The following is a 9,116-nucleotide window of genomic DNA, read 5'->3' on the forward strand; positions in this document are numbered from 1 at the left end:
AAGTCGATAATCTACTTTCCCAAAAGTAGAAAATCTATCTACTTTCGGGAAAGATAACCATTCGGAAAGTAGATATTTCCCATTTTTATGATACAAATTTCCGTTTTCTATGATTATCTACTTCGCAAAATTAGGTAATATTTCCCCACCAAAAATCTCCTCCTCGAAAGTCGATAATCTACTTTCCCGAAAAGAAAGCATCTACTCGAGAAAGTAGATAACCAACTTTCCGGAAAGTAGATATTTCCCATTTTTATGATACAAATTTCTGTTTTCTATGATAATCTACCAAATAGTAATATTTCAAATTGAAAAATCACTTTCCCGAAAGTCGATAATCTACTTCCTGGAAAGTAGAAAATGATTCTACTTTCGGAAAGTAGATAACCAACTTTCCTGAAAGTAGATATTTCCCATTTTTAATACAATTTCCGTTTTCAGATAATCTACTTCAAAAATTAGTAATATTTCACTGAAAATCTACTCGAAAAGTCGATAATCCACTTTCCCGAGAAGTAGAAAATCTGTCTACTTTTCGGAAAGTAGATAACCAAATTTTCCCGGAAAGTAGATATTCCATTTTTATGATACAAATTTCCGTTTTCTATGATAATCTACTTCGCAAAATTAGGTAATATTTCAAAATTCAAAAATTCACTTCGAAATGAGTATCTATTTCCAAAAAGTAGAAATATTTACTTTTTCGAAAGTAGATAACCAACTTTCCGGAAAGTAGATATTCGTTTTATGATACAAATTTCCGTTTTCTATGATAATCTACTTCGCAAAATTACGTAATATTTCCAATTCGAAAATCACCCATTCTCGAAAGTCTAATCTACTTTCCGAAAAGAAGTTTACTATTTTGAGAAGTAGATAACCAACTTTCCCGGAAAGTAGATATCATTTTTATGATACAAATTTCCGTTTTCTATGATAATCTACTGCAAAATTAGGTAATATTTCCAAAATTCGAAAATCTACTCGAAAAGTCGATAATTCATACTTTCCCAAAGTAGAAAAAGTTATCTACTTTTCGAAAGTAACCAACTTTCCCGAAAGTAGATATTTCCCGTTTTTATGACACAAATTTCCGTTTTAAGATAATCTACTGCAAAATTACGTAATATTTCAATTCGAAAATCTACTTCAGAAAGTCGATAATCTATTTAACTTTCCCGGAAAGTAGATATTTCCCATTTTTATGATACAAATTTCCCGTTTCTATGATAATCTACTTCGCAAAATTAGGTAATATTTCCCCCAAAATTCGAAAATCTACTTCCCCGAAAAGTCGATAATCTACTTTCCCGAAAAGTAGAAAATCTATCTACTTTTCGGGAAAGTAGATAACCAACTTTCCCGGAAAGTAGATATTTCCCATTTTTTATGATACAAATTTCCCGTTTTCTATGATAATCTACTTCGCTAAATTAGGTAATATTTCCCCCAAAATTCGAAAATCTACTTCCCCGAAAAGTCGATAATCTACTTTCCCGAAAAGTAGAAAATCTATCTACTTTTCGGGAACGTAGATAACCAACTTTCCCGGAAAGTAGATATTTCCCAGTTTTTATGATACAAATTTCCCGTTTTCTATGATAATCTACTTCGCAAAATTACGTAATATTTCCCCCAAAATTCGAAAATCTACTTCCCCGAAAAGTCGATAATGTACTTTCCCGAAAAGTAGAAAATCTATCTACTTTTCGGGAAAGTAGATAACCAACTTTCTTTTTCTTTTTTATATAAAATTTTTTTTTTTTATATAGAAATTTTTTTTTATATAAATTTTTTTATATATAAAATTTATTCATTTTTTTTATATATAAAATATTTTTTTTTTTTTTTTTTTTTTTTTCATATAAATTTTTTTTTTTATATAACAGGGGTCCTTAAGGCGCCACATCTACTGGCAGGGCCCCTGGGGATTCCACCGCCTTTGGGAGGGCCCATGGGGGCACCGCTGCCCCTAGGAGGGCCCCCGGAGGGCGTCGCCGCCCCCGGTAGGGCCTCTGGGGGGTGCCACAGACCCTGACAGGGGCCCTTGGGGTGTCGCTGCCCCTGAGAGGGCCCCAGGAAGCGCCGTTATCCCTTAGGAGGGCCCCTTGGGGCGCCGCTGTCCTTGGGAGGATCTCTGAGGAAGTCGCCGCCCCCACAATCGAGTCGTGGACCATATATTCGAAATCAGCATGCTCAGGAGTACCTGTAATGTAATTTTCAACAAAATCTAATTTTGGGCCAAAACTGTCGAAAATGTAAGCCTTACACCTTTGTAATTTTTCGACCAAAATATACTTTTCTCTCAGAATTGAAATTTAAGGATTTTATCTAATTAATTACTTACAGAATAACACACTAACACTAAAATCGCGCTTTAGAAACCCATAGTTGGCGAGTAATTATCATTGAAACACGTCATTAAATTTTCCAAGCATCATTACAACCACTAATTACCCCACAATCGATTTGTGGAACATATATAGTAGTAGTAGTGGTGGTTGTTCATCATGGTAATTGTAGTAGTAGTGGTGGTTAATCATGGTAATGGAGGTAGTGGTAGTGATAAACATATTTACTTAATGAGGAAGACAGACAATTTTCTCTACATTCCGAGTTGAAAAAAACAACAACCTTCCATTGTTCTTTTACATATCAAGCCCCATGGCCCTCTGCTCCTCAGTCCCCGACCCTTAGCCCCCCTAGTCCTCGGCCATCAGCCCCTCCATCTTTAGCCTTCCTGTGTCGCCCTCTACCTCTCACTGCCCTCGTCCGTGCTTAGAAAAACCCTCAAAACACAACACTTCACCACCCCTCCCCTCCCTCATCCCCCTTCCTCCTGGCGTGGTCGAGGTCCCTCCCTTAACACCTTCATCTTGGTCCAAATGACCCTGAATCTTCCCCCCTTCGCCCCCATTTCTTGCCGCTCTGTCCTGTCTGCCCCTCACCTTAACCCATACCCCCCCATCCTCTTGTGGTTCACCTTACCCCTTTTCTGCCCCCCCTCCCACTACCCCTCTACCCTTGCTCCTCTCTTGCCCCCTCACCTTGCCATTCTCCTGCCCCCTCACTTTGTCCCTCTCCTGCCACCTCACCTTGCCCTTCTCCCTGCCCCCCATTTTGCCAACCCCCCCCAAAATCCCCCTCTACCCTCAAGGATGGTACCCCTTGGTCAGTAGGAGTAAGGTGGTGACCAGCGTGTCGACAACGTAACCAATTTGATGAGGTTAGTGGCAAGCTGCCAGAATCCTCCCCCCCACCTAACCACAGTCTTAACTCCCCACATAATACCCCACTTGACCACCTACAGCCTCACCTCCCAAACCACCCCACAACCGACCACAGCCTGACCCCCAACTGACCACACTCGCCACTTTTAATGTTTTTTGACAGAATGGGACACGTACGAGGGTAAGAATAGGATAACAAGGTGTAAAGAGGAGGCAAGATAAACAGCGGGAGGCAGAGAGACAGAAAGGACATAGGAGAGAAAGTGGACAGGTAACAAGTGGGGTAGGCATTGACGTCTTATTTTCACCAGGAGATTAGGTTAGGTTAGGTTAGGTTAGGTTAAATTTGTTCACGCTCTACAAACCCTTAACAATTCCACACACAACCAAACTTTTAGAAATCCTTAATGCAAATTTTGTTTGACGAATTAACTGTACTGAACTGAACTGAACGATACACAAGTCAAATATTTCACCTGTATATTGTGGAAATCCTTTGTTTGTGTTGTGAGATTATGCGATATCCGATAAAGTATTTTTTACATGTTTTAACCCTTTGATGTTACCTGTGTGATAAGCATGAGGAAATACACCTTTGTTATTGCTATTTTTATTACACACACACAGGTGGAGGGAAACTCATCACCTGGAGTTTCAATCATCTTAATTGTTTTATGGTTTACCTTAGGCAGAGTTCCAGCTCCTCCACTTCCCGCCACTACCACGCTTACTACCACTACTGCCAAGCCTACCACTACCACGCCTACTACCACCACTGCCACGCCTACCACTACCACGCCTTCCACCAGAACCACCAATACCACGCCTACCACCAGAACCACCAATACCACGCCCTAGACCACCACCACTACCACGCCTACCACCAGAACCACCAATACCACGCCCTAGACCACCACCACTACCACGCCTACCACCAGAACCACCAATACCACGCCCTAGACCACCACCACTACCACGCCTACCACCAGAACCACCAATACCACGCCCTAGATCACCACCACTACCACGCCTACCACCACCACCACCACCACGCCACCATTACCACCCCCTCTAGCACCACCACCATTACGCCCACCATCACAAAACAAACCTCCAAAATCAATCTATTACTGACGAGAACGGACCACTGACACTAACCTAACCTAACCTAATCTAACACCCCAGTCTAATCATCAGGTAAAATAAACTATGGGGTGTCTAATCTTCAGGTCATCCAACAAAACAATGCATTCTTGGTATTTCAAGTTCTCTCGAACATTACAAATCCAACACTGAATTTCATTTCCTCACAAGAACGAGTCATTTCCGTGGTGACGAAGCAGGCGGAATATTATTAGACTTTGTATCTTGGTGTTTCTTGTGTCGGATTTATTACACTAATTTGCATATCAAGGATTGGAAGATATACGATGTTATTATTATTTATTTTTGTTGTTGTTGTTGTTATCGCCTTGGTTAAACTTGTGATCAGGTGTTGATGACGTGATATAAATGTGTGAAGTATCATTTGTGAGTACTATCTGTGAGTACCATCTCTGAGTATCTTTTTTGAGTACTAACTTTGAGTACCACGTGTAAGTACCACCTATGACTATCACCTGTTAGAAGGAAGGGAGGGGAAGGGAAGGGAAGGGAAGGGCGGCGTTTGACCAACACAGCCCATGGTAAAGGTCCAGAAGCCATAAACCGCGTTGGCCTGGACCACCACTACTGCCGCTGTTACTGCTGTGTGTGTGTGTGTGTGTGTGTGTGTGTAGACCGACAGACAGACAAATAGACAAATAGATAGACAGATAGATATGTAAAGGAACAGCAAGGAGATAACGGAAGGAAGGGGGCCACTATCTGTCTGTCTGTCTGTATATCTGTTTTTGTCTGTCTGTCTGTCTCGATTTAGTGTCTAGCCCACCAAGTCTTTCAACATAGTTTTTTTTTTCTATTTACACAGGGCAATAGAACTACCTCATCTCTGTATAGTGTTCCTTTAGTTAGACCATCAAAACATCCCAAGCCTCATACTGGGTGCTGTGTAGTGAAGATGTTGATGTCATTGATAACGTTATACTCTTGACAGTGAGCCATTGAGAGACCACCAGTATTTTAAGAGGAGCTTTTGCCTGCTTATATGACCCCCCTCACTAACACACACACACACACACACACACACTGCTTCAGTTGTCTTAAATAATAAGTCTAAATGGTATACATTGACTGGAATAAAATAGATAATAGTCATAAGATTATATTATGTCTACAGTGAAATTTATATGAAACCAAAAAATATTACCACCACTTACACCAACACCACCACCACCACCACTTACACCAACACCACCACCACCACCACTTACACCAACACCACCACCACCAACAACAACAACAACACCACCACCACCACCACCAACAACAACAACAACACCACCACCATCATTTAAAACAACACTTGTATTATATAAAGTATAACTATTCTATTATCTAAGGTTGTATACTGGATAACCTCAACAATAAGTTATTAATGATCATAACTTTATAATACCAGCGGCAAATAAGATACGATAACGCTATAAACAGACATTGCCATATTGCCATCCTCAGGTAGAGAGAGAATATTAGATGGCAACTCACCCAAGCGGTATAGATCACACAATTTTATGGCAGCCCAACACACCACCAATAACCACATTGTTGCTAAAAAAAAAATATATGATTGCAATTGCTCAAGTTTCCATTGATGGCAACTTATGATCGTGTTGTGTAATGGGGTGCCAGGCAGAGTGTGGGAAAGTCGTGATTTGAGAGCCATAAACAAAGTGATGTTAAGGGTTTTAAATGAAAGAGGTGAAGGAGTCGTGTTGATAGTGGTTAGTCCCTCAGGTGACCTCAGGTGTGAGTTATTGCGGCAGGTAATTACTATCATAAATATTGATTGAGAGTCATTGTTATTCTACCATTTTTTTTTTAGACCTGAATTTTGGTGTTTTTTTTAATATACTGGAGAAATGAAAAATCACCTGAAGATTAGACACCTAAGCCTATTTGACCTGAAGATTAATCATTCTAACGCTACCTGGGGGGTTAGGTTAGGTTATGTTACTATGGCTTCTATAACCTTCTAGAATGGTTCCTTGTGATATATTTTTTCTTCACCTTTGTCATTCAGGTAAAGACAAACACCTGCTGAGGATCATTAGAGAACAAGACAACAAAGACAAGCTGCGGCAGAGACATATCACTACCCAGGATCACATCAAGACTGTAAAGACAATAAGATAATAAGACAAATTAAATGCGGGAAAAAGACAATTGACTATCAAGAATCACGATCGAAAGACTATAGACACTAAGACAACAACAAAGACAAGCTGCGGGGATAAAAAAAAGACAATTAACTCCCAAAGATCACAATGGGGACTCTAGCTTGCGGCAGGAAGAGAGGAAAAATAGCTGCCGCAGGAATCGTGAGACAGTCATATCGGCGGCAAACTGCAGGTGACGCCCACTGAAACCACGTAGGTAAGAAGGTTATGTTTACCGCGGAGACTGTCACACTCTTACCAGAATCTACTTTGTCTGCCACTCCCGTCCTACCTTGTGTTGAGGTCGCCTAAGCTGTAAAACCCTGGAGGTATTCTTTAAGACCAGCGTATAGAAGTGGTTCTATACGCTGGTCTTAAAGAATATCTCTAGGTTTTTTTTTTTTACTAGGGGAGCGGATACTTAAGGTTAGGTTAAGTTTTCCCACGATGTCCCAAAATTACGAGAAAAAAGGTTTCTTCTCGGTGACGTTATTTGCGTTAATATTACCATAGTTTTTTTTTTCTCACGGTGGATTTTATTTGGTTTAAAATGACGATAAAATCATTTTATTCTCGTTGATTTGAACTTTCATTTTGACGGTAAAAATACATCCGGGCAAAGAAACATTCGCCCCCCCCCCCTCCAACTCCCCTAAATCGTCAAAATCGCACAAAATTATCCCAAAACTTCCCAAAGTCGTCAAAATCGCCCCCAAAACTTCTCAAAATCGTCAAAATCTCCCCAATTTCTCCCCCAAATCATCAAAATCTCCCCAAAACTTACCGAAATCGTTAAAATCGCCCCCAAATCGTTAAAATCGCCCCCTCCCGAAAAAGGAAAAATAATTCACTTGGGGACTAAAAATAAGACACAAAATGGCCATACATCATACCTGGCAGAGAACAATATACAGGACACGATTCATTGGTTGTTGATATGAGACCAACAATACATATATCAGAGGGCCGAGTCAGTCTGTTGGTTTAACGAAATTTATTCTCGATGAAACTCAACCAAAATGATCGTCACCTTTCCATTAACCACAATTACTATCATCCTTTAATCACAATTATCAAGATTCTTCCTTTAACTGGTGGGGGGGTGTATGGTACCGGTGGTGGTGGGTGTGTGGTACCGGTGGTGGTGAGTGTGTGGTACTGGTGGTGGTACTGGGGTGCGTGTCCCACCAGTAAGCCGGGAAGGGCAGGGTAGTGTTCAGCCCCCAGGATTTTATGACTCCATTACAGTGGTCAACCCGGCCTAAAGTCTTCATCTGTACACACACACACACACACGCACACACACACACACACACACACACACACACACACACACACACACACACACACACACGGGGGTGCAGTGAGGACCCCTAGGTGTGAGCGGGCCAGAAGCGGGGAGGAATTTCACAAGTTATCATATCAGTCAGTCATTCAGTCGTCAGTCAGTCAGTAGAGGCATATATAGAGCCACCTTACGCAACTAAATATTTCCCCACGAGGTATAAGATAACGTATCTATTAACGGTAGAGTCTTAGAGCAATTTCGACGCCATTTTTAAGCCAGGTAAAGTATGTTTCTCGACTTTTTGTATATTTCTCCCTTAACGTGTGTGTGTGTGTGTGTGTGTGTGTGTGTGTGTGTGTGTATTTGTTTATTTAGCATTATATTGTATGTATGTATGTATGTATGTATGTATGTTCGTGTGCGTGTTGAGCTATGCCGCATCGTCTACTAATTACACTGGAAGACTCATAAAACCTTTGCGTGATGCTCTTAATGATTTCATCCGTGCACCTCACCTGGGGGAGGGAGGGTGAGAGGGGTAGGAGTGGGAGGGAGGGGCGAGCAGTGAGAGGGGTAAGGGAGGAGTGAGAGGGGGAAATGGAGGAATAAGAAGAGGAATAGTAGGAAGGGGGAAAGAGCGAGGAATGGGAGGGGGAAAAGGGCGAAGAATGGGAGGGGGAAAAGGGCGAGGAATGGGAGGGAGGAAAAGGGTCACTATACCAGAACCTAAATAGTGAGTAAAAGTCACCATATAAGTTTCTGGCACAATAAAAAGTGCCACGGCAAGAAGGAACAACATGGCACTCGTTCATGGCAACAGAGGATGTGAATCATGGCCACTAAATACAAAACTAATACTTTACAAATAATACATAAAAGGAATTAATGATAAAAGAGAGACATAGAGAGAATAAAGAATAATGAATAAAAAAAAATACTGGAACTTAAAAAAAAAACAGACTAAGGAAGTGAATATTTTATCAGTGATTCAAAAACTTCAGAAAAAATACAAAATTACAGAAAAAAATTACAAGGATTTATGATTTGAATTACGATTACTACCTAGACAAATTTCCTTATACGACAGTCACTTGTTTCACTGTTTGTAAATAATTATAGAGACCGTATCTATAGTTATTGTACATCTTTTATATAACTGAATTATTCCTTTACATATGATTTGTTATAGGTAAAGGAGGATAATTTTGGAGGGGAATCGTAGTTGGAAGTGACGAAGAAAGACGATACCTGTGCTTTGAGATAATTAACAGGTGTGTTTAT

This window comes from Homarus americanus, unplaced genomic scaffold (assembly GCF_018991925.1).
Source record: "Homarus americanus isolate GMGI-L3 unplaced genomic scaffold, GMGI_Hamer_2.0 scaffold25013, whole genome shotgun sequence".
NCBI classification, from domain to species: Eukaryota; Metazoa; Arthropoda; class Malacostraca; order Decapoda; family Nephropidae; genus Homarus; species Homarus americanus.